The sequence below is a fragment of the Dendrobates tinctorius genome, unplaced genomic scaffold (genome assembly GCF_039654945.1).
Source record: "Dendrobates tinctorius isolate UK_male_01 unplaced genomic scaffold, ASM3965494v1 ptg000086l, whole genome shotgun sequence".
In the NCBI taxonomy this organism is placed as follows: Eukaryota; Metazoa; Chordata; class Amphibia; order Anura; family Dendrobatidae; genus Dendrobates; species Dendrobates tinctorius.
Genome location: NW_027361754.1, coordinates 18,770,258 through 18,796,061, shown reverse-complemented (window position 1 = coordinate 18,796,061; position 25,804 = coordinate 18,770,258). Strand labels below are relative to the sequence as shown.

The window sequence follows — 25,804 nt, the reverse complement described above, 5'->3', positions numbered from 1 at the left end:
CGGACGCGACACTTTGTTAATCATGGGTACCTTCGGCTACCCATCCGGGTTCCAGCAACGTCAGCTGGTTCCCGGCAGAGCCTTTGGCCTAGGTGCCTCCTTGTCGGTATCCGAGTTCCAGCAACGTCTGCTGGTCCTTGGTAGTGCTTTGGAGAGCAGGTACCTCCTGCTTAGTAACCATGTTCCAGCACCGTCAGCTGTTCCACGGTTGTCCCATTGGCTCTTGTTCCTTCTGCTGCCCCTCCGGGTTCCAGCACCGTCATCTGGTCCTCGCTAGTTTCATTTGCTCTTGCAGCTTCTGCTGCCCATCCGGGTTCCTGCACCGTCAGCTGGCTCTCGGCAGTGCCTTTGGCCTAGGTGCCTCCTTGTCGGTATCCGAGTTCCACCAACGTCTGCTTGTCCTTAGTAGTGCTTTGGAGCACAGGTACCTCCTGCTTAGTAACCGTGTTCCAGCACCGTCAGCTGGTCCACGGTTGTGCCATTGGCTCTTGTTCATTCTGCTGCCACTCCGGGTTCCAGTACCATCAGCTGGTTCTCGCCAGTTCCTCAGCCTTCTTGTAACTTCTGCTACTTTTCAAAGCTCAAGCTTGTGGAAATGGTTTTTGATTCTCACTCTGGATCTCCCTGACAATGACCCTGAAGACGATGACCCTGAAGACCACACAGAAGAATACCTAAAAGATGACCCTGAAGAAGATGACCAAGAGGACAAAGAACAGGAAGACAACCACCAAGATGCAGAACAACAAGAGACAGAAGACCAAGAAGCATAAAAACCAAAAGCAGAAGAACATTAAGCATAAGACTAAAAATCTGAGCAAATAAGATTATCAAATTTATAAGCAGAAGAAGACTAAGCAGTGTATGGGGGTGAGTTCGTTCCTCCTTGTAGTGCCCCTGGAAAAGGCCTGCTGCTGCAGGCCAAACTGAACGCGGACAAATCCTGTTGTAAATCTTTTGTGACAGGCTGAACGGAAGGTGTAATCTTCAAACTTTTAGAGATAACAACTACAGGAATGCCTGACACAAATAAGAATAAGATGAAGAAGAATAGGAAGAAGAAGAAGAATAGGAAGAAGAAGAAGAATAGGAAGAAGAAGAATGGGAAGAAGAAGAAGAATAGGAAGAAGAAGAAGAAGAATAGGAAGAAGAAGAATAGGAAGAAGAAGAAGAATAGGAAGAAGAAGAAGAATAGGAAGAAGAAGAATAGGAAGAAGAAGAAGAAGAAGAAGAAGAAGAAGAAGATACTGCTGCTGCTGCTGCTGAAGATGATGAAGGAGAAAGTGTGGGAGAAGTAAAAAAGACGGTGAAGAGCATGGAAGTAGTGAAACATACATATCTGACAAAAAATTAAAGACTTTAACATAGTCAATATCTTTGTAACTACAAACGTCTTTAAAAAAAAAAAACAAATTCCTGCTATTCCATTTCATTGGGCTAAACCTCTATGGCTTTAATGTCTCCTACACCTCCCACAATACATTCTACATTATTATTAGTTGTTTTTCTCCATGTAGAATTAACCAACAGGGAAAGAAAGGGTTTTTTTTAATTCCGATATTTCTTTTCCATTGACTTGAATGGGACTTCCGGGATCGGAATCGGCGATACCCGATACTTTTTTTAGATCGGCCGATCCATTCCGATACGATATTTTTCAGTATCGGGTGGTATCGCTCAACACTAATCCTCAGTACTCCTACGTCAGAGGGGTCTCCATGGTCTCTTCCAAAATCTGGAGTACCTTGTTGAAGGAGTCTTGCTCCCTGGGGGCCCGTAACGTAACCAGGACTGCCACTAGGAATTTTGTGGCCCCATACTGGCAAAATTTTCAGAGCCCCCTTGAGACTCCACCCAGGCTCTGCCCCAGCCCCGCGTCCACCCCTCAAACTGTCCACAGTCCCACTGCCCTCTCTTGGAGAAACTCCACTTCCCACCAATCACACATTAACAGTTCCCACCACCAGATCACACATATAGCCGGCAGATTTTATTTTGGCCATTTTATTTTGGCCAAAAGATTTTTTAAGCCGCCATTACAACACTTTAGACACTTTTGGCCGAGCTTTACTCTACGCTAACCTATTAGATATTTGCTAAAATATGCAATACAATTTAGGTATATTTTTATTTATTTTTCAATTTTTAAAATGACCAATAATATCACATACAAGGGACAAACACCACTGCACCATGTCCACACCACATATTACCACCACATAGTGACTTATAATACCACATACAAGCAACAAATACCGCCACACTATGTCCAGACCACATTTTACCACTACAGTGACTGAATAATATCACATACAAGGAACAAATACTGCCACACCATGACCAGACCAAATATTACTACCACAGTGACCGAATAATATCACATACAAGGAACAAATACCACGCACTATGACCAGACCACATATTACCACCACAAAGTGACCAAATAATAGCATATACAAGGGACAAATACCGCAACACCATGTTCAGACCACATATTACCACCACATAGTGACTGAATACTACAATACTGATCTCAGTAAGAAAAAAAAATACTATTATACACAGGGCATCTGTACTTAGTTTGCAGTGTCTGTGTACAGGTAATACAGTGATCAATGACATTATGCACAGGAGCTCTGTATATAATGTACAGGTAATACAGTGATCACTGGGGACATTATACACAGGACCTCTGTATATAGTATACAGTGTATAGTGTGTCAGTGTATAGGTAACACACTAACTCACCAGTGATGTCTCTAGGTGAAGTCCTTCATCCTTGCTTTTCATCTTTCATCCAACACAGCTCGCCATCACTTCTTCCAGCCAGGGCTCGTCTCTGCAGGAAATAACACAGTTATCTAGAGCTCCGCTTGCAGAACACATTACTTATTTTTTTCCCAACTTCTACATTACATCACATGAAGAAAAAAAGGCAACATAGTATCACTCTACACAGTAACAGGACCGCCCCCCCATTTAAAACAGTATACTCAAAAAAATAAAATAAATACATCACTGCAGTAATAATGTCCCATAATTAGCCCCTATGGTAATAATATTCCCCATTCTGGCCTCCATGTGTCTCATTCCTGGCTTCAGCCATATGTTCTCCCATCCTGCCCTCGAGTATCCATTGTGCCCCATATGATCTCCCCATCTGTCTCCATAGTATCCATCCTGCCCCATGATCCTGCACGATTTGTCTCCAATCCTGCCCCATCTGTCTCCAATCCTGCCCCATCTGTCCAATCTTTGTCTTTCATCCTGCCCCATGTCTCCAATCATGCCCCCTGTGTCTCCATTCTGCCCCATGTCTCCAATCATGCCCCTTGTATCTCCAATCCTGCCCCCTTGTCTTTCATCATGGCCCCTTTGTCTCCAACCATGCCCCTTTGTCTCTAATCATGCACCCTGTGTCTGCAATCATGCCCCCTGTGTCTCCAATTCTGGCCCCTGTGTCTCCAATCATGCCCCCAGTGTCTCCAATCATGCCCCCTGTGTCTCGAATCATGCCCCCTGTGTCTCCATTCTGCCTCCTGTGTCTCCAATCATGCCCCTTGTGTCTCCAATCATGCCCCTTGTGTCTCCAATCATGCCCCCAGTGTCTCCAATCATGCCCCCAGTGTCTCCAATCATGCCCCCAGTGTCTCCAATCATGCCCCTGTGTCTTTCATTCTGCCCCGTGTCTCCAATCATGCCCCCATGTCTCCAATCATGCCCCGTGTCTCCAATCATGCCCCTTGTGTCTCTAATCATGCCCCCTGTGTCTCTAATCAGGCCTCCCTTTCTCTAATCATGCCTCCTGTGTCTCCAATCATGCCCCCATGTCTTTCATCCTGCCCCGTGTCTCCAATCATGCCCCCGTGTCTCCAATCATGCCCCCGTGTCTCCAGTCATGTCCCCCGTGTCTCCAATCATGCCCCCTGTGTCCAATCCTGCCCCATCTCCATCCTGCGCCTATCTCCATCTTGCCCCCAATGTCTCCAATCTTGCCGATCTCCATCCTGCCCCCAATGTCTCCAATGCTGCCCCGTCTCCAATCCTGCCCCCAATGTCTCCAATCCTGCCTGTCTCCATCCTGCGCCCAATGTCTCCAATCCTGCCCTGTCTCCATCCTGCCCCCGTCTCCATCCTGCCAAAGCCCGGCTTGCTGTTTGCAATACAATGAAAAAAAACAAAAAACCTTTTCTCTCACCTTCCAGCGCTCCAGCGGTGAGCGATCTGCACCCCAGCCTGCACGCGCGCCCTTGCCGGCGACTGACAATGATGTCAGATGCTGGCAATGTGCCTCCGATTGGCTGGCAGCTTTAACTATTGCCGTGCGGGCTCGAACGGCAATAGAGTAACTGAACCTGCGTCCTGGACACAGGTTCGGTTACTTGACCGGCAGAATCCTGCCGCTGGGAACGGGGCAGTGGGGCCCAATGGGTAGAGGTGACGGGGCCTGATGAGGGCCCCCTCTGCTGATCGGGCCCCTTACGCCAGTCAGGGCAGTAATGCCCTGATGGAGGCCCTGAACATAGCTGAGTCTCTTGCGTCTCCGTCTAATGACATAATGGCCACCTCAGCTTCAAAGGCATGAGTCATGGGGTGCATCCTCATCATACCCTGTATACATTCAGTCCAGCTCCACAGCATGGTGTTGTTACCCGTAAATTTTGGCAAATTATTCAAAATTGCCCCAAGCAAGATACTGGACCTTGGGCCACCCCCAAATGCTTAATCTGCTGCATCCATGCTGTTGGACTGCATCCTGCCAACTACGCCAAATGTAAGGTACTAGCAGGAACATGGGATGCAGTGATGAGCATGAGGCAAAACAAGAGTTAACGGGTTCTTTATGCAAAGAGATCTTAATGGTAACTACTCCACGCAGGGAGTACAAAGATATGGAAGTATACAAATGCAAGAGGGGATAACACAGTAGGGGGGTGCAACATTAACAACAGACAGTTAAAAGAAATCAACCTATCATTCTATGGCTCCCGGACAGAAGAGGTTGAAAGATCCCACGATAGCAGCACAGGTGGTGTAAAACGTCTCGGAAGCGGTCCCAGATGAAATTGAAGCACTGTCTCTTTACTGAAGCGACGTATCCTGGCCTTTCCAGGCATGGTCTCCCCATCCTGGAACACGGTGTTGGACAAGAGGTTGTAGGTGGCGCAGCAACTGCGATACAAAGTCTTGAGGTGGATGCCACAGCAGAGCCTCCCGATTCAGCGTGTAACACGAGGTCAGTACTGTGAAGCTTTTCAGTCACTGTGAGGGGTGCCGACCAGTCAGGGCTCTCGGGTTCAGGAGTCTGCAATGTGCTAGACTCTGTCCGTGCACAGGTTGCATGCGCAGGAAAGGACAGGCTGCCAAATAGTCTTCCTGGTTGGTGTGGAACAGAGGAGATGGAGTCAGCCTTCTCCTTGCACGTGCACTGTCTTCCCACCAGACGTCCCATTTTCGTGCGCTCAGCCCCTTTTATGTCAACCCCGACCCCTACAGTCAGGTGCAAAGGTCTGCCCTGGTCAGAAAGTGTTTCCCCCGGCAACAATGGTGACAGCCCCGACAATTCCAGCCCGGGCACTCCAGGAGTCCGGTTGCCACAGTGGCATGCCTCACAGGGGAGTGATGACATGCCTATAAGCAAGGAGGGTTCACTGACCAGATAACATTTACATCCAACACTTTTCCTGACTCCAGACCAGAAGGGGGAGCTCTAAACCCGGTTTCAGGGGAGCTTCTCTATGAGTTCTGGCCTGGAGGAGGGGTCAGTCAGTCAGTGTCTGGGACTGAGAGAGACAGAGTCTGAATGGAGAGAGGAGAAGTGAAAGAGAACCTGAGGAGTGGAGCTGTGACCAAGCTCACGCCAGAGTACAGATATAGAGGCCAGACGCCGGAAACCCAGAATACAGCGCTAGAAGCCAGATGCTGGAGTCCGTGGCTGACAGGTACAACAGTCTCAGCAGCTAAATCAGGAGGGCAGGGGATTGCACATCTCCTGGTCCAGCAAACACCCAAAGGCACAGCAGCAGACCAGAGCCCAGAGACACCATAAAGGAGTGACACCTGTAATAGGCTCAAGCTGCCTGCCATAAGGGCAAGTACTTCTGAACAATAAGAAACAGAAGACTGAGCATAGCTTTAGACCGCAAGAACCTCAGAGGACAGCGCAGTAAGGAGGCCTCAAACCCATCTGGCATAGTGGATCCTAAGGTGCTTCCAGGCTCCCCGGACCTCAATTGTCATCTGTAACTAGTGCCCTGACCTGCACTTCAAACTGCAAGTTAATGTTCTGCCCTCTGAATATATGTTTGTATTATGTGTGGGTTAGTTATAACACCATCTAGTGGTGACTGAATTTATAGCTGTGTCTTTGATAGCATTTACAGCCTGTGTCTTTAATAGAGTGTTGCACTATGGGATTGAAGTGATGCATTGTGGGAATGAAGGCAGAACAGTAAAACAGATGCTAGACACCTGCGATAGTGAATACGACTTAAGGAGCCATTTGTACCCACACCGCACTGCCTGCGGATGCTGCAGTGGCCGCCATACAGTCACAAGTACCGAGAGTGCAACCTGCCAACAAGTACTTCATCTTTCCCGCCATGTGGATCCCCGCCACGCATATACTCTGTTCCCCACTAATATAGTCAGTAGTATGCAGCTAAGCGCACAATGTCTCAAATTGTCTCAAAACAGCACATCCTCACTCATAACGAGGTCATAAGCAAGTTCTGGCAGGTTGTCAATAGAGCTCGCTGCTGTCACGCGTGCCGAGGCCGAAGCGGCCAAAGCAAGATCCTCCTTCGCTGAACGAGAGATGCATCTAAAGCTTAGACAAACAGCGCAAGAGTCAGAAGCTGCATGTTTGTAGGCAGAGAGAGAAAGACTTACGGCAGACAAAGAGACAGTGTCATGATCCCAGTGCAGGTTTTTGACCTGCATGTCAGGAGTTAATGTCTTGAGCTCAGTGCAGGCTTTGACCTGCACGCCTGGGGTTAATTATTGTGGCCTCTCAATTGGTTCAGGGAGAGCTTTTTATAGCCCTGAGAAACTCCAATCCCTGTCAGTTACACTTTTGCCTTTGGCCGAGTGTTTTGACCCCTGTGTGCCTGTTCGTTGTCTTAGAGCTTGCTTATATGGTTCTGATCCGGTTCTGTCCCCCGCTGTGAGTATGCCTGTTGATTCTGTACTGTATATCTACTTCTCTGGCTTCTGACTTCGTGACTACGTCTTGACTATCCGTTCTGTCTAGCATTTTGGTAATTGTCATGCTATCTCATGCTTTGACACCGGCCTGATCTGGTTTATGTCCCTGTTTATGCCAATTAGTAACTTTGTTCCGTAGTTACCATTCTAGGAGTTTTCCTGCAGCTCCTAGCTCTCTGGAGTTTAGGCCACGCCCCCAGCAGTCATGTGCTTCAGGTCCTAGCATGCATCTTCTCAGCTGCTGCCCGCTCCACCGGTATCTCTGAGCACAGTTTGTCTTACTCAGGACACGCGAACTGGCTCAGTGAGCAAGTGCAGTGCGGTGTTCCTGACAGACAGCAGGTGCAATAGCTAAGTCTGAGTGTTTGGAAGCTATGAAGAATCCTGATTCTGAGAGACGCAGCAGCATTCTCAGACCAGATCTAGAGCAGCAAGATCTAGCGCAAAGCATCGCAGAGTACGTCCGTCAACATTCCGGCGTGAATGACAGCCCTGGCGCATCATATGGTTGAGCCTATGCCGATTACCAGCGACCCAATCCCAAGCTTTACTACCAAAGGCGACGAGACGTCCAGCACAGAGATGTCGACCACAGCTGTCGTTCCTCTGAGAAGAAGGTACAGCTCCCATCCTGCCTTAAAGAGACTCCTTTTTCACCAAGAAGGTACTGCACAGACTATCCGGAGTCAGAAGCGTAGAAGCATCTTACGGGTATGGTGATACACCACACACTAGACATCACTATAGCATGCCAGCTCGTGCCAGCACTGACGGAGCCACCATGGACTTTGCAAAGTTCTTGGCCTGCTGAGAACTGGTTACAAAAGGACTTGTAAAGTTCACTGACAAACCCAAGAACTATAGGTCATGGCGAGCCTCATTCCAGAACGCCATTCATGGACTGGACCTTTCTGGTAGTGAGGAGTTAGATCTCCTAGTAAAGTGGCTCGGAAGTGAGTCGGTGAACAAGCCAAAAAACTGAGAGACATTAATGTAAAGCATCCCCGCACAGGTCTACGTAAAGGTTGGGAAAGACTTGATGAATGCTATGGGACAGTAGAAGTCATAGAGAATGCTTTATATAAAAGAATTGATGATTTTCCTAAGATAGGACCTAAAGGTTATCAAAAGCTTAGAGATTTGAGTGATTTATTGATAGAGTTACAGGTTGCCCAGGAGGAAGGAGATTTGCCCAGATTGGCACACTTAGACACCGCTAGGGGTGTCACTCCGATAGTACAGAAACTTTCTTACAACCTACAAGAAAAGTGGATTACAGGTGGTTCACGATATAAACAAAATCATAATGTATCATTCCCTCCTTTCATTGTATTCGTTGATTTTGTCACCCAGCAATCTAGGATTAGAAATTACCCTAGTTTTGACTTTACTCTGTCATGTTCCACTGCCCCTGGTGTCAAACCCAGTAGGACACCTGTGGCAGTCCACAAAAGTAACATTGTTTCCACAGGCCCTCCTCACAACATGAATAAACCTCCTCCGGACGAGAGCAAGCCTCGGGATGTCAGTAAACATTGTCCTCTACACAAAAAAACACATCCTCTACTAAAATGCAAAGCCTTCAGGGAGAAGTGTGTAGAGGATCGCAAAGGTTTCCTCAAGGAGAATAACATCTGCTTCAAATGTTGTGCCACACCCACTCACTTCGCCAGGAACTGTGTAGCTAGCGTGAAATGTGCAGAATGCAGCAGCACGGATCACAATACAGCCATGCACCCAGGATCAATTCCACAAGCATTTTCACAAGCAGAGGAGCACGATGAGAAGCAGAAAGACACCGACGAAGACACCTTTGAGGTCAGCTCTAAATGTATGGAGATCTGTAAGGGACTCACAGGAGGAAGGTCCTGTTCAAAAATCTGCCTTGTCCGAGTCTATCCTGCAGGCCGCAAGGACAAAGCCCTCAAGATATACGCAATTCTGTATGACCAAAGTAACAGGTCCCTAGCCAGGTCCATCTTCTTTAACAACTTCAGCATTGTGGACCATGGTTCTCCCTACACCCTGAGGACGTGTTCAGGTACCGTTGAGACGGTGGGGAGAAAAGCAACCAGATACAAGGTGGAGTCCATAGATGGCCAAATCTGTCTATCGCTACCGACCATTCTGGAGTGCAACCAGATTCCTGACAACAGGTCAGAAATACTTTCACGGGAGGTGGCGACACATCACCCCCATCTAAAGTGTATAGTCCACCTGATACCTGAGATGGATCCAGGAACCCCAATAGCTCTACTTCTGGGAAGAGATATACTACAAGTCCACAAGGCTAGAGAACATATAAACGGCTCCAGGAACACTCCGTACGCACAGAGGCATGACCTTGGATGGGTCATCATAGGAGATGTCTGCCTAGGAGGAGCACACAAGCCGGCCCTAGTCGACAGCATGCTTACCAATACTCTTGAAAATGATGTCCGTCTCTCTTCCAGCCATGTAAGAGTAGCTTCCTGGTAAGAGTTGCCACACAATGCTCCTCTACCTTGTCCGTTAGCTGATCCTTCCTGTGAAGACCACACATGTGATGGCGACCAATATCACATAAGGTGCACAGTTTTCCACAGAACAAGAGACGACAACAAGGTAGCAATGTCCATAGAAGACAGACTGTTTTTGGACATCATGAATCAAGCAATGGTAAGAGATGAATCAAAGAGTTGGATGGCCCCTCTACTGTTTAAACCCCAGAGGCAACGCTTACTCAACAACAGAGAACCTGTTTACGGTCGATTTGTCCCCCTCAAATGCAAATTTCAGAAGGCACCTGAAATGAGAGAGCACTTCTTGGCCTTCATGGAGAGAATACATCAGAATGGCAATGCAGAAATTTCACCTGTACATCAAGATTCTGAGGAATGCTGGTACCTACCCATTTTTGGCGCGTATCATCCTCAGAAACCTGGTCAGATAAGAGTAGTATTTGACTCAAGCGCCAGATATGAAGGTGTCTCGCTAAACGATGTTTTTTTGTCTTGCCCAGACCTCAATAACAGACCTCTGGGAGTACTTCTTCGCTTCCGCAAAGATGCAGTGGCATTCATGGCTGACATACAACAGATGTTTCATTGCTTCCTTGTCAAAAAAGAACATAGAAACTATTTGAGGTTTTTCAGGTACCGTGATAATGACCCCTATAAAGACATCGTGGAGTATTGGATGAAAGTACACATCTTCAGGAACGGCCCTTCCCCTGCTGTCGCTATCTATGGTCTTAGACATTCAGCCATAGAGGGCGAAGCAAAGTATGGGTCGGATGTTAGATCATTTGTGGAAAAGTATTTCTACGTGGACGACTGCTTGAAATCCACACCCACAGATGAATCGGCAGTTAGTCTCCTAATAAGGACACAAGAAATGTTCGCTTTGTCCAATTTGAGGCTGCACAAAATTGCTTCCAACAGCCAAAAAATGATGGCTGCTTTTCTCTCTCAAGATTACTCAACTGATCTAAAAGACTTGGATTTAGACACAGACTCCCTTCCCATGCAGCGGAGCCTTGGTTTGCTCTGGGATTTGAAGAGAGATGCATTTACTCTTTGGATCAACGAAGAAGAAAAACCTTTCACACGTAAAGGAGTCTTGTCTGTGATAAACAGCCTGTACGATCCTCTAGGATTTGTAACCCCTGTAACTATCCAAGGTAAAATGATGTTAAGAGACTTCTCCCAAGAGATGTCTGAATGGGTAAGAGAGATTTGTGGGTAAGATGGAAGAAATCTTTAGAAGCCTTGTCAGATCTTTACGTGGCACGACCATACGCTTCCGTGCAATCAACAGAAGTTAAGACGCAAATGCTTTGTATCTTCTGCGATGCCTCAACCAAGGCAATTACAGCAGTAGCATATCTGAAAAACTACTGACATCAAGGAACAATGCCATGTAAGGTTTGTTATGAGCCGGACAAAACTAGCGCCAGTCCAGGAGCACACAATACCCAGACTGAAACTCTGTGCGGCTGTGCGAGCAGTAGTTAGCTGAACTTATCTCAACAAAGATTGACCTGGAAAGCAAGGACGCTGAGTTCTACTCAGACAGCAAGGTAGTGCTTGGGTACATTTGCAACGAAACTCGACGCTTTTATGTTTACGTCAGTAATTGGGTGCTAAGGATCAAGAGGTCCACTTGCCCTAAACAATGGCGCTATGCGTCCACACACCATAATCCTGTGGACCACGCAACTAGATCTGTTGAATCTAGACACCTTAAGGACACAACCTGATTTACGAGCCCTGCATTCTTATACCGTTCAACGCCTTACAGTGACAAATCAGACACCTTTGAACTGGTAAATCCAGATGCAGATGAAGAAATCCGCTCTCAGGTATCCGCTATAAGTACGGTGACATCAGACAATCACCTCAAAGCCCACCATTTCAGCAGGTTTTCAACCTGGAACTCGCTTGTTCATGCCATTGCTTGTGGCTCAGTCTTACAAGTCAACATCACCCACCAGAAGTCTTGTAAATGTTGGCACCACTGCAAACAAGCCTTTACCGCTCCAAACCTGGAAAATGAAGTGGCATCAGTTGATGCCATGCAGGGAGTGTTCTGCCCTCTGAATATAGGGCAAATATGTTTGTATTATGTGCGGGTTAGTTATAGCACCATCTAGTGGTGGCTGAATTTATAGCTGTGTCTTTGATAGCATTTACAGCCTGTGTCTTTAACAGAGTGTTGCACATGGGATTGAAGTGATACATTGTGGGAATGAAGAAATGTATTCTGGGATGAGGAAGATGCCACTTTCTTCTGTGTATTTCATAAGGACACATGTGTTTATCTGTCGTCCTGTAACTCCCCTACTTGAGTTCGTTTTCTGGGTAAAGCATATCTGGTAAGATTAATCTTTCTTGCAATGCAGCTTGTTCAGAGATGTTATTAACTGTATGGCAGCCAGTGCACAGCAGATGTAATTAGACACCTGTGTATTTCTGTGTAAAGTTTGCATCACACTGTATACTTCCTCTAATTGTGTTAGCTGTGTGATCATCTGCCCAATACTTACCCATGTCGTTTGTATTCTTTATAGTTTTACCACATGTTCTATTCTCTTCACGAATAAACAAGTTAGACTACAGAGAGCAGTCTGCTTATTTTGGAAGATAGAAGGTGGTTTATGCTGTATGCTAGAGTGCACACCGTGTCAACGTGTATGAAGGCAGAACAGTAAAAGTGTGGAAACTGCACGCTGCTGTGTCCTCGGAATTATTTACTGCGTCATCCACCCTGCACTACATCCATCATTACAATATAATTGCCCTGGGACTAAGCTCTACCTGTGGAGAGCTGCATCAACTCTGCTGCATCACCATCTGCCCCAGTGGTCTATTTAAGCAGCGTCGGCCAGTACCACAGGTGGCGTCACAAATCATCTTTTATAAACTTTGTTTCCCCTTTAATCATCATTTTTCATTGGATGCCCAGATCCACGGACCGGGTCACTGCTACCGTGACACATCCCCTCTAAGAACCAGCCCAATACAGAGTATCCCCAAGACCCTGATGGGCGCTCCTCACACAAGAAGCTATCCTAGCCCGGTCCATCTCCCTACAAGTAGAGTAGGTATTGGTGTGCACTCAAGGTCACTGTAGAAGCGAGGTGCCGGTAGAACGGACCGTGGTGGTCTCTCAAATAAGTATCAAAAATTCACCGCACACTCTAATGAAATAATTTGCAACTATCAGTGGAATTTTATTTTAGACAAACAGATAAGTGCCAAGTTACTGCGTCCTAGAGATGAAATATAAGGAGCTTAAATAAGTTCTATTTGGCTGTGAAAGTGGTAAGTGGCACACAGTGTGTGGAGAGAGAGTACCTGAGGCTGTAGGACCGTCTGGGATATGCTTGCGCCCTGCTCCCCAGGATGCAGTTACCACCACTGGCCACCTATGATTGGCACTATTCTGACTATAAGGGTGTGTGCACTTGCTGCGGATTCTGCTGCGAATCCGCAGCGCTTTTGGTCCTGCGGATCCGCAGCAGTTTTTTGCTGCAGTGTACAGTACCATTATAACCTATGTAAAATGAAAACCGCAGTGCAGACACTGTGGAATTTTCCGTGCGGTTTTTCTGCGGTTTCAAATCCGCAGCATGTCAATTCTTTGTGCGAATTCCGCTGCGGTTTGGCACCTGCTCCATGGCAGGTGTCAAACCACAGGGGAAAAATCGCAGGCTAAACCGCAGAAAAAATGCAGATAAACCGCAGGTCTTTTGACCTGCGGTTTTCATCAACTCCGCGTGGAAAATTCCACAGAGCAATCCGCAGCATGTGCACACACCCTAAGTGCACAGCAATACGTATATCTTACCATATCGGATATGACAAATATTACACACAAATAGCAACGCCTTTTATTGCACAGGACTTATAGATGTGCCTTTTCTGGGGTGTCTGGGGGCAGATTTTTGTAGCCAGGGAGGGGCCAAAAACAATGGCCCCCCTCATGGCTATTAAAATCTGCCCTCACTCACCTGCTTTACCTCTCTGGTTGACAAATTACCACGGGAACCCACGCAATTTTTGACAACGAATTAACCCCTTAATTTAACACCTAGATGTCCCAAATTTTAAACATCAACCCTCATCTGATTACTTAGTGAAAGACATATAAAAAAAAATACATGAAATGAAATGGTTTAATGAATGTAAACCATGTGTCATTTCATGTCGGGTTGGGGAATGATTTTACAAAAGCCGGCAATTGATTGTGCGGCTATTCTGCTATGTAGAACTCTAGGAAATATAAATATATATTGTGGGGATGTGACTCACTCAAGTGCAGCGGGAGACAATCAGGAAACAGGTTCTTCCAAAGTTCATAAGGTTTATTTCTGTCATAAACCATAAAACAGCGTGTCACCAAAAATAGCCTCTAGTTTAGGCAAAATAACACAAAATGTCCGTGGTTGCAGACTCAGACCGCGAGTCTCAGCACATGCTGGGAGGTGTAGTCCTCCCCACATACAGCTCCCTGGTTCAGGAGCAGGTCACATTATAAGGCTGTAGCCACACCCACGTTCCCAGCAGCTGACTGGTCACCTGACTGTGACCTCACCACAGGTCCTTCAAACAACAACAACAATAATATCTGGTACGCTTTACCTATGCCTTACATTATGGAGATAAGCCATTTATGAGACACATATCTCCCATCAATTACACGACCCTTAGCCCTGCCACAATATATATATATATGTGTGTGTGTGTGTCTCAATGACATGTGTGTGTGTGTATATATATATATATATATATATATATATATATATATGCATTCTATGTGTTTATATCTATTCTTTCATTTGGATTTGAAAACCTGTCATTGGGCTCCATTATATGAAAGTTTTGCAAGCCTGCGAGAAAAAAATGGTATACGGATGCCATACGGATTACATACAGATGCTTACGTGAGAAAATACGCGGCCACACCCTGACAACGGATAACATACGGAGCACCATTTAGGGACCATTTATGCTTATTACGGCCATACAATACGGTCCGTATTTTTCTAAGTTGTGTGTGACTCCAGCCTAATAGTTTAAATTGTATGCTACCCACAGAGGAAGAGACCAGACTACATAAATATGTGCTAATAGGACAGTTTGCATATACAACTAGGGAAAAGTGAGGAACAAATCCGACCATAAAGTTCAATGCAAAAGAGTGGTGAAAAAGATTTTTGTATGTTTTATTAACATTCAGGTGACAACAGGATAACAGAACAATATGTACAATATATGTAATTGAAAACTAATCAATTAATCTCAGATTGAAAGTACTCTAAAGAATCAATTTGAATTGAAAATCATGTATGAGGTTAACTAGGATTGTATTTCATGCTATGACCTCAACATACACATGTGGTCAAAATTGTTGGTACCCTTTGTTTAATGACAGACAAACCCACAATGGTCACAGAAATAACTTGAATCTGACAAAAGTAATAATAAATAAAAAATCTATGAAAATGAACAAATGAAAGTCAGACATTGCTTTTCAACCATGCTTCTATTTTTCAAAAATAAAACTTATGAAGTAGGCCTGGACAGAAATGATGGCACCCTTAACTTAATATTCTGTTGCACAACCTTTTGAGGCAATCACTGCAATCAAACGATTCCTGTAACTGTCAATGACACTTCTGCACCTCTCGTCAGGTATTTTGGCCCGCTCTTCAAGAGCAAACTGCTCTAGTTGTCTTGTGTTTGAAGGTTGCCTTTTCCAGACAGCATGTTTCAGCTCTTTCCAAAGATGCTCAATAGGATGTAGGTCAGGGCTCATAGAAGGCCACATCAGAATAGTCCAGTGTTTTCCTCTTAGCCATTCTTGGGTGGCCTTAGCTGTGTGTTTTGGATTATTATCCTGTTGCAAGACCCATGACCTGCGACTGAGACCAAGCTTTCTGACACTGGGCAGCACATCTCTATCTAGAACCCCATGACAGTTTTGAGATTTCATTGTACCCTTCACACCTTGTGCCAGATGCAGCAAAGCAACCCAAGAACATAACAGAACCTCCTCCATGTTTCACAGTAGGGACAGTGTTCATTTCCTGATATGCTTCATTTTTCTGTCTCTGAACATAGAGCTGATGTGCCGTGCCAAAAAGTTCCATTTTTGTCTCATCTGTCCATAGGACATTCTCCTAGAAGCTTTGTGGCTTGTCAACAAGTAGTATGGCAAATTCCAGTCTGACTTTTTACAAAAAATGTTTTTCAACAATGGTGTCCTCCTTGGACTCCTCCCGTGAAGTTCACTTTGGCTCATACAACAATGGATGGTGCGATCTGACACTGATGTTCCTTGAGCTTGAAGTTCACCTTTAATTTGTTTAGAAGTTTTTCTGGGCTCTTTTGTTATCATTCGTATTATCCGACTCTTTGTATTTGTCATCAATTTTCCTCCTGAGGCCACATCCAAGGAGGTTGGCTATAGTGCCATGGAGCTTAAATTTCTGAATAATATGTGCAACTGTAGTCACAGGAACATCAAGCTCCTTGGAGATGGTCTTATAACTTTTACTTTCAACATGTTTGTCTATAATTTTCTTTCTAATCTCCTGAGACAACTCTTTCCTTCACTTCTTCTGGTCCATGTTGAGTGTCATACACACCATGTCACCAAACAGCACAGAGAGTATCTGTAGCCCTGTATACAGGCTCACTCACTGATTCCAAGATTGTAGACACCTGTGATGCTAATTAGTGTGCATTCCATGATTTAACATGTCCCTTTTCTCACATTATTTTCAGGGGTACCATCATTTCTGTCCAGGCCTATTTCATGAGTTTTATTTTTTTTTTTTAATTCGATGGAAGCATGGTTGAAAAGCAATGTCTGACTTTCATTTGTTCATTTTCATAGATTAGATTTTTTATTTATTACTTGTCAGATTCAAGTTATTTCTGTGATCATTGTGGGTTTTTCTGTCATTAAATGAGGAGTACCAAAAAATTTGACCACGTGTATATATCACTAAGGCTACTTTTACACATCAGGTTTTCGGCGTCAGGCGTGTTCCGGCGTCGTGCCGGAGCGCCGGATCTGGCAAATGTTTTGTAAAACCGGATGTGACGGATCCGGTTTTCTGCCGGATCTGTCTTGCGCTTGACAGCCAAAACCGGATCCGTCTCATCCGCTTCATCCGGTTTTCGATCCGTTTTTCGACGGATTGCGCCGGATCCGGTTTTTAAAATCGCCCCTTGTGGCCTTCCGAAAGGGATTGGCTACTGAAAAACTATATATAGCGTGTTCCTACAGCTCTTCTTTGACAGGTTGTAAAGGAGAAAGTGCAGGTTGGAGAGAAGAGCAAGTTACTGGCGAAGATGGATGTTGTGATTGGAAATATTTTGAAGAATTTGGCGGATTTTACAGCGGAGGCGAATCGTTTGAGGGTGATTGTTCTGGAGAAGGAGAGAGCGAGACAGCAGCGCATCAGGCATCGTAGACGATGTTTGTGGATCCACCCCATCACAGCCAAGAGAATGACGCGTGGGGTCTATTCTACACTCTGCATGGACCTTAGACGAAACCCGGATAAATTTTTTGGATATGTTCGGATGAAAATGGAGAATTTTGATTACTTGGCGGAGCGCATTGCACACCTCATAAGAAAATCGGACACCTAGTGCGTCTGATGGTGACTTTAAGGTAAGCCACATTTATTGGATATGCTCACATCAGAGCACACTTTCACTGCAATCTTGTTGGTGGTAGTTTGCAGCTCCAAGTGTTATAGCTGACTTTTGGTATGTAATGCTGTGATTTTAAACTAATTGATTGTTTTTTAATTCCCCACAGATTTCTTGCAACTGGAGAATCCCTTTCGTCACTGCATTTCCAGTACAGACTCGGGATTTCCACCATATCTGGAATAGTGAAGTACACATGCCGTGCACTGTGGGACTCCTTAGCTGAAGAGTTTTTACGAGAGCCCACAACAGAGAGGTGGATTGAAATTTCAGAAAAGTTTCAACAGATATGTCAGTTTCCGAACTGCTTGGGCGCTGTGGACGGGAAACATATCCGCATTGTAAAGCCAGCCGGATCGGGATCGGAATATTTCAATTACAAGAAATATTTTTCAATTGTCCTCATGGCCATCGCTGACGCGGAATACAAATTTATTGCTGTTGATATTGGGGCCTATGGCCGCTCCAATGACTCTCAAGTTTTCAAACTGTCTGCCATGGGGCGTAAAACTGTGTGGAAACACCTTCCAGTTCCCACCACCTAGACCGCTGCCGCAAACATCTGGTCCACCTATGCCATTTGTCTGTGTAGGGGATGAAGCCTTCCAGCTGTCAGAACACCTTTTGAAACCGTACAGTAGCAGAGGATTGTCAAGAACAAAACACATTTTTAATTACCGCCTCACAAGAGCAAGAAGAATGGTTGAATGTACCTTTGGTATTCTGACAGCCAAATGGCGGGTCCTATTGACTGTGATCAACCTCAAGACAGAAACTGTGGACGAGGTGATCAAAGCTTGCGTGGTACTCCACAATTTTGTTATCTGCAAGGAACCCATTTCCATTGAGGACACCTTTGAAGAAACCACCTTGCAAGATTACCATGACATTACCACTAGAAGTTCTGTGACAGTTTCAGTAATGAGGGACAATTTTGCACTATGCTTTATGTCACCTCAAGGCAGAGTACACTGGCAGGATGACAGAGTGTGAAAGATTTGTGCCCTTAACCAAACTTGTGTACCTTCTGTACCAACAGTATATACCTTTGCCAACCAAAGTTGGCTATCTTGTCATGGTCTTACTATTTTTACCTTTAGGCCACAGGTGTGTACCTGGTTGTGTTTTATGCAAAGTATTTCACCTTTTAACAAAAGTTGTGTACATTGTTAGGAAATCACCAACAATAAACACAACTTTTTAGGTGAAATACTTTGCTTCAAACACAACCAGGAACACAACTGTGGCAAAAAGCTAAAATTTACCCACAGTTATATACCTGGTTTTGAATACCTTTTTACCTTTGAAATACCCTGTATTTAACCTTTTTTTTAAACATAGTTTGCCGCAGAAAGAAATGACAGACAACCATTGTAAAACGATAATTTAACTTTTATTTAAAATATTTTTTTTTTGTAAAATGTTTTTAAAGTGTAAAAAACTTTTTTAATAAATGTTTTAAACCAAATGACCATTTTTATTAAAAAACACATTATAAATCTGTGTAGTGTGGGGTGGAAATACTGCTGGAGGGGCTGCGGGACACTTCGACACTGGGAGTGTGGAGAGAGGACTGGGATCGTGGTGGGGAAGGAACAGTTAGAGGTGAAGGTGTGGAAAAAGCTACAGAATGGGTGGACATGTGGGAGGCAGAAGAGGTGGTGGGCGGTGGAGTGGAGGGTTGGGCAGGGACTGTAGGAGCAGATGATGTTGATGGCAAGTTGTATGGGGAAGGAGTTTGGTACGGGGAAGGAGTTTGGTATGGGGCAGGTTGCTGGAAGTGGGGAGATGTCTGGTACTGGGGAGGTTGCTGGTACTGGGGAGGTTGCTGGTACTGGGGAGGTGGCTGGTATGTAATAGGAGGGGGAGGATGGAAAGTGGTTGGAGGGGGTGCATGTGGAGGAACTACTGGGGTGGGAGGAGGAGGTTGGGAGGTAACGTGCTGGAGAGCACCGTGGCATGAATGCATTACATGCATCTGCTGGGTAGGAGAGAGCGTTTCCATGCGCTCCACAACAGACCTGAAAAAGGTGTGGTTTGACGAAGATCTTGCTTCTGAATGCATGGTTTGCAGAAGTGTCTTCACCTCCAGAATGCTGGAGTTGATCTGCTGAAAGCCTGCGGAGATTTGCTCTGACAAGAATTTTAGACAGTTCTGGAAAGATGCATTCAGATGCAAGAACTCTGGCGCATAAGTCTTTTCCTGACCCCTCTGCCGCTGCCGCCCAGTACCCGCAGGTGTACTAGAGGTGGCAGGGGCAGAAGGGTGGGGTAAAGGGAAAGCGAACGCCTCACCAGCAGCTTCATGTAATGTAGGCGGCCACGATGCTCCTGTGCTGGTGGATGGGACAGATGGGTTCGAATGTGTGTGAAGGCTGGGAAGGTGCAGATGTACCGGGGCGGTCGAAGTGTCCCTCGGTGCCGGTCTCCTCAGGGATCGCCTCAGAAGGGTCCAATCGTGCAGGCTCCCGAGTGCTGCTCACCGTGCTGTGGAATAAAGAGAAAAAAAACAATTAAAATAGTGACATGGCATGGCCCTGGCTGAAAAAAAATTGTTACATCTAAACATTTTTTTTTTCACATGTGGTGTGTAATATTTACCTTCTGGTGACCATTGTATCCCGGAGGAACGACAGGGCTCATGCGTACTTGTACTTGCTCCTGCGTCCTCCAGATCCACTCGGGGCCCGCATCTCTTTATTGAACTCCTTCTTGAAACGATCCCTCACAGACCGCCACCGCTTCACAATTCTGTCCCCTGAAACGAGAAAGGACAAAATGGTTAGTATACAACATCAGTGTTTCCCAAACTCCAGTCCTCATGGTCCCCAGGGGTCATATTTTCAGGATTTCCATAGTAAATAGAAATCCTGAACACATGATCCGTGGGGACCACGAGGACTGGAGTTCGGGAAACACTGGTTTACATCAAGCAACCGGTACTGTATATACTTACGCTCTTTAATCTGGGCCCGAGCATCGAGGTCCTCCCAGCGGGTCACAAGGAGCGAACAGATTTCCTCCCAGAGTCGTCGGGTAACAATCAGGTCAGCATGGCGGCGGTCAGCCATATTCCATAGCGGCTCCCTTTCTCTGACGAGATCGATGAGGTGGTTCACATCAATTCCTCCATCCTCACCGTCTGAGTCGGGAGCACGCTGTGAAGGCTGTTAAAGTAAAATAGAAAAATAGCAAAATTAGTCACCACACTATACAGTGGGGAAAAAAAGTATTTAGTCAGTCAGCAATAGTGCAAGTTCCACCACTTAAAAAGATGAGAGGCGTCTGTAATTTACATCATAGGTAGACCTCAACTATGGGAGACAAACTGAGAAAAAAAAATCCAGAAAATCACATTGTCTGTTTTTTTTTCATTTTATTTGCATATTATGGTGGAAAATAAGTATTTGGTCAGAAACAAGCAATCAAGATTTCTGGCTCTCACAGACCTGTAACTTCTTCTTTAAGAGTCTCCTCTTTCCTCCACTCATTACCTGTAGTAATGGCACCTGTTTAAACTTGTTATCAGTATAAAAAGACACTTGTGCACACCCTCAAACAGTCTGACTCCAAACTCCACTATGGTGAAGACCAGAGAGCTGTCAAAGGACACCAGAAACAAAATTGTAGCCCTGCACCAGGCTGGGAAGACTGAATCTGCAATAGCCAACCAGCTTGGAGTGAAGAAATCAACTGTGGGAGCAATAATTAGAAAATGGAAGACATACAAGACCACTGATAATCTCCCTCGATCTGGTGCTCCACGCAAAATCCCACCCCGTGGGGTCAGAATGATCACAAGAACGGTGAGCAAAAATCCCAGAACCATGTGGGGGGACCTAGTGAATGAACTGCAGAGAGCTGGGACCAATGTAACAAGGCCTACCATAAGTAACACACTACGCCACCATGGACTCAGATCCTGCAGTGCCAGACGTGTCCCACTGCTTAAGCCTGTACATGTCCGGGCCCGTCTGAAGTTTGCTAGAGAGCATTTGGATGATCCAGAGGAGTTTTGGGAGAATGTCCTATGGTCTGATGAAACCAAACTGGAACTGTTTGGTAGAAACACAACTTGTCGTGTTTGGAGGAAAAAGAATACTGAGTTGCATCCATCAAACACCATACCTACTGTAAAGCATGGTGGTGGAAACATCATGCTTTGGGGCTGTTTCTCTGCAAAGGGGCCAAGACGACTGATCCGGGTACATGAAAGAATGAATGGGGCCATGTATCGTGAGATTTTGAGTGCAAACCTCCTTCCATCAGCAAGGGCATTGAAGATGAAACGTGGCTGGGTCTTTCAACATGACAATGATCCAAAGCACACCGCCAGGGCAACGAAGGAGTGGCTTCGTAAGAAGCATTTCAAGGTCCTGGAGTGGCCTAGCCAGTCTCCAGATCTCAACCCTATAGAAAACCTTTGGAGGGAGTTGAAAGTCCGTGTTGCCAAGCGAAAAGCCAAAAGCATCACTGCTCTAGAGGAGATCTGCATGGAGGAATGGGCCAACATACCAACAACAGTGTGTGGCAACCTTGTGAAGACTTACAGAAAACGTTTGACCTCTGTCATTGCCAACAAAGGATATATCACAAAGTATTGAGATGAAATTTTGTTTCTGACCAAATACTTATTTTCCACCATAATATGCAAATAAAATGAAAAAAAAAACAGACAATGTGATTTTCTGGATTTTTTTTTCTCAGTTTGTCTCCCATAGTTGAGGTCTACCTATGATGTAAATTACAGACGCCTCTCATCTTTTTAAGTGGTGGAACTTGCACTATTGCTGACTGACTAAATACTTTTTTTCCCCACTGTAAGACATGAAATAAAAAGTGTACCAAAATTTAACTTAAATATTATACTTACACGCTGGTGACCGCCGCGTTGCTGTCGCCGACGACCCTGGGAGGCACTGCGAGGACCTTTTGGCCGAGCACCAGATTGGGAAAACTAGAGAAGAAAAGAAAAAAATTTATGTGTTTGGATGTTGGCATTTGTTTGCTGTGTGTGGTCTGCGGTACATTGTTTTCTATGTGTTGTGTGTAGTGTGATGTTGTGTTTCTGCTTTTGATGCAAAAAACTTACCAATTGTGAGCCCACTCCAGGTGTCTGTCCACCCCTTCCTTCTTCTTCTGAGAGCTCCTCTTCAGCTTGTGATTCCTGTTTTGAAATAAAAGGCAATGAATAGACATATATTACAGAGATGATGGATTTTGGAAATAAAAACTTACCGTCAAACGCTGACGATGCGAGGGAGGGCTCCCAGAAGAAGATGTGCTGTCCTCTTGCTGGCCAGACTCCATGGCTGTGGGTGGTGCTGTTGTTGATGCCACTGCTGCTGCTGCATCTCTTGGGCGGCTGTTGAATAAAGAGAAACAAAGGGCCAATGAATATCTTGATATTCCATGGCCCTAGTTTTGAGGAATGGGGGATTTGATAATTACCGTCTCTCATCTGCTGCTGGACTCCCCTCCCGTTGTTCAGCATGCTGCTCCATTTGGTTTGGTGGTGGTGGTGCTGATGGTGCTGCAGTGGTCTCCTGCCTTCTCCTGCGCCTGGTTGCTGTCTTGGGTGGCATGTTGGGTGTGGCTGAGGGTCCCAAAATGCTTTTATATATGTGTCTTGTGGGCAGAGCTACTGAGCATGCTCAGCCCCAAAAAAACGGATCTGGCCACCGGATCTGGCTATCGCCGGATCCGGCGCATTGCGGCGCTCGTAGACTTTCATTGTGTGAAAAAGCCGGACACGCCGGATCCGGCGTATCCGGCTTTTTCGCCGGAGACAAAAAACGTTACAGTAGCCGTTTTTTCCAGACGCCGGATTGCGACACATTGCCGGATCCGGTGAAAAACGGAAGAAACGCATGGCCATCCGGCCCGATCCGGCGCAAATGCAAGTCAATGGGGGGGAATGCAATGCCGGATCCGGTTTTTGTCAAAAGTGCCGGATCGCGCCTGACGGCGAAAACCTGATGTGTGAAAGAGGCCTAAGGGTAATCAGATGGGAACTGGTGGTAACAAACAAGATTGTCTAATATCACACTGTATGGTTAAAGTATTTATGCTTTTTAAACCTAAAAAAATTTCCAAAATTGTTCCTTTACGAGGGCTAATGCAGACTAATTTGACTGGCAGGTTCACACAACCTGTTATGCAATGTAAAAGAGAACATAATTTATCAGACCACCTTATCCATTATTGCTCCATAGTCCAGTTCTAATGCTTACAAGTTTCTAACAAATGCATAAGCTGTTGTTTTTGATGATGGACATGATCATCATAAGACATTTTACCAGTCTGTGGGTTTGCAGACTCATACACAACAAGCTAGGCTAACTTTCGCTTCACATATGCATGAAAGAGCTTTGTGTATACATACATGGCAGGGCACTTACTGGTGTATGGGGCCCAGTGAGCAGATGCACGAGGTGGCAATCCATGCCCCCCTTCTTTTTTCTTATGTTCACCGGACCCCATGGGCAAGATTCAGCCAGTTCGGTAACTGTACGTGCTTCCTCGGATGTGGTGTCTGTCACAGCAACAGTTAAAAGCCGCCAGCCAATCTGAGGTCCGGCATGTCACCGGTGTATGATGTTAATGCCATGCATCGGTTATCCACACCTCAAATGGATGAGTGAGTGGACGCCACTGGACAGCAGTCAGGTAAGGAAAAAAAAATTTTTTTCCCCTGATGGTCACAATATGATGTTAGGCATCGGGTTTCTTCCTCTGCACAGGAGGAATCCCGAGACTTACCTTCTGCGGTCTCCCATTCAGTCTCAACTGCAGAGGGAGCTGCTCAGCAGAGATGTAGATCCCAGCATCTTGCTCAGGCTAGTGCTGTCAGGTTGGTTGCTGGCTGCCACCTCTGGTTCAGCTATAGCAATCCACACTATCCAGCAGTGTGCAGCTCTGGGGACTAAGTCCTTCTTGCAGCCTACTGAGCATGCCCGTGGGATGACCTCTCATTGGAGGTCAGAGGTCACATGCTCAGGTCCTCAAACAGCTCAGACTGGGCCATCAGGAATGTCCCGGAAGGCTGCGGTTATTAAAAGGATTGCACGGCCGCACGCTAGTATAGACCATGTGGAGTGAGTGTTGTATGCACGTATGTATGTCTCAGGTGAATGACTCATTATGAAACCCCTACCCTTCGTACGCATGTGTTTTTCAGCCTTGCCAGTTAGTGCCTAGGCTGAGAGTGCAGGTAGGAGGCTGAGTCAGGGACTAGCATCAGCGCCGAGTAGTGGTTTGCCTGTATGCCACTGAGCACTTGGTCTGCAGTCCACGGTAGCCAGCGTCTATTTAGTGATGATCGCAGGTGTGACGCCGCGCGCTTAGTTGGTCTAGAGGAACTCTAACCCTGTGTCTTTGGGGCAGAGTTCTGTGACTGTTCACTAGCGCTAACTTTGCCGAGCTCTGTGAGCTTAACAGGCTACGGCATTTATATTCTGCGGTATTGCGGTTCTGTGAGGTAAGAGTCCGCCTCAGTACACACTGGGTGACGTTAACCCGTGTGTGTTCTTCTATTATACCGCCATATACCATCCACCATTACCGAACAGCAGTTAACATCTCTGCACGGTGGACCCTGGGCTGCGAACGCACCTCATTACCATCTTAATATTATTTGGTGCGTTCCGCTAGCCCGTAACATATGGGGTCAGGATGGGACCAGGAATGAAGACACTGGGGGCTAGAAATTAAGACACTGGGGGTCAGCAGTGGAGACACTGGGAGCCAGGAATGGAGACACTGGGGGCCAGCATGGGGGACATTATCACAGGGCCAGGATGTGGGACTTAATACTGTAGGGGCTAAGGGATATTATTACTGTTGTGATGTATTATATTTTTGAGGATACTGTTTTCAGTGGGGGAGGGGTACTTTTACTGTGCAGGGTGGTACAATGTCTCTTTTTTTTCTTCATTTGATGTAGTGTAGTAGCTGGGGATATATTGGGGAATGTGATCTGGAAGCGGTGCTCTAGCTAACTGTGTGTTATTTTCTGCGAAGATGAGTCCTGGCTGGAAGAAAAGATGACGATCTATGCTGGATAAAGAAGAAAAGTGAAGATGAAGGACTTCAAGTAGAGACCTCACTGGTGAGTCAGTTTATTACCTGTACACTAGGGTGACCACACTGACACTATAAACTGTATAATATGTAAGAAGCTCCTGTGTATGTCATTTGCAATTACTGTATTACCTATATGCTATACTCTATATGCAAAGCTCCTATGTATAATTTCATTGTTGATCCCTGTGTTATCTGTACACTATACACTATATACAGAGCTCCTGTGAATAATGTCACTGGTGATCACTGTATTTCCAGTTATCCCCGAGAGTATTGATGAGGTGTTGCTGGGCATGCTCTGG

At 45.8% G+C, this 25,804-nt stretch overlaps 1 protein-coding gene across 1 annotated transcript in view; it reads left to right on the top strand.

Annotated features, from left to right (window-relative positions):
- Window positions 1-25,804, top strand: part of LOC141098030 (uncharacterized) — a 305,679-nt gene that overhangs the window by 153,732 nt on the left and 126,143 nt on the right. The gene's annotated exons all lie outside the window — the stretch shown is intronic.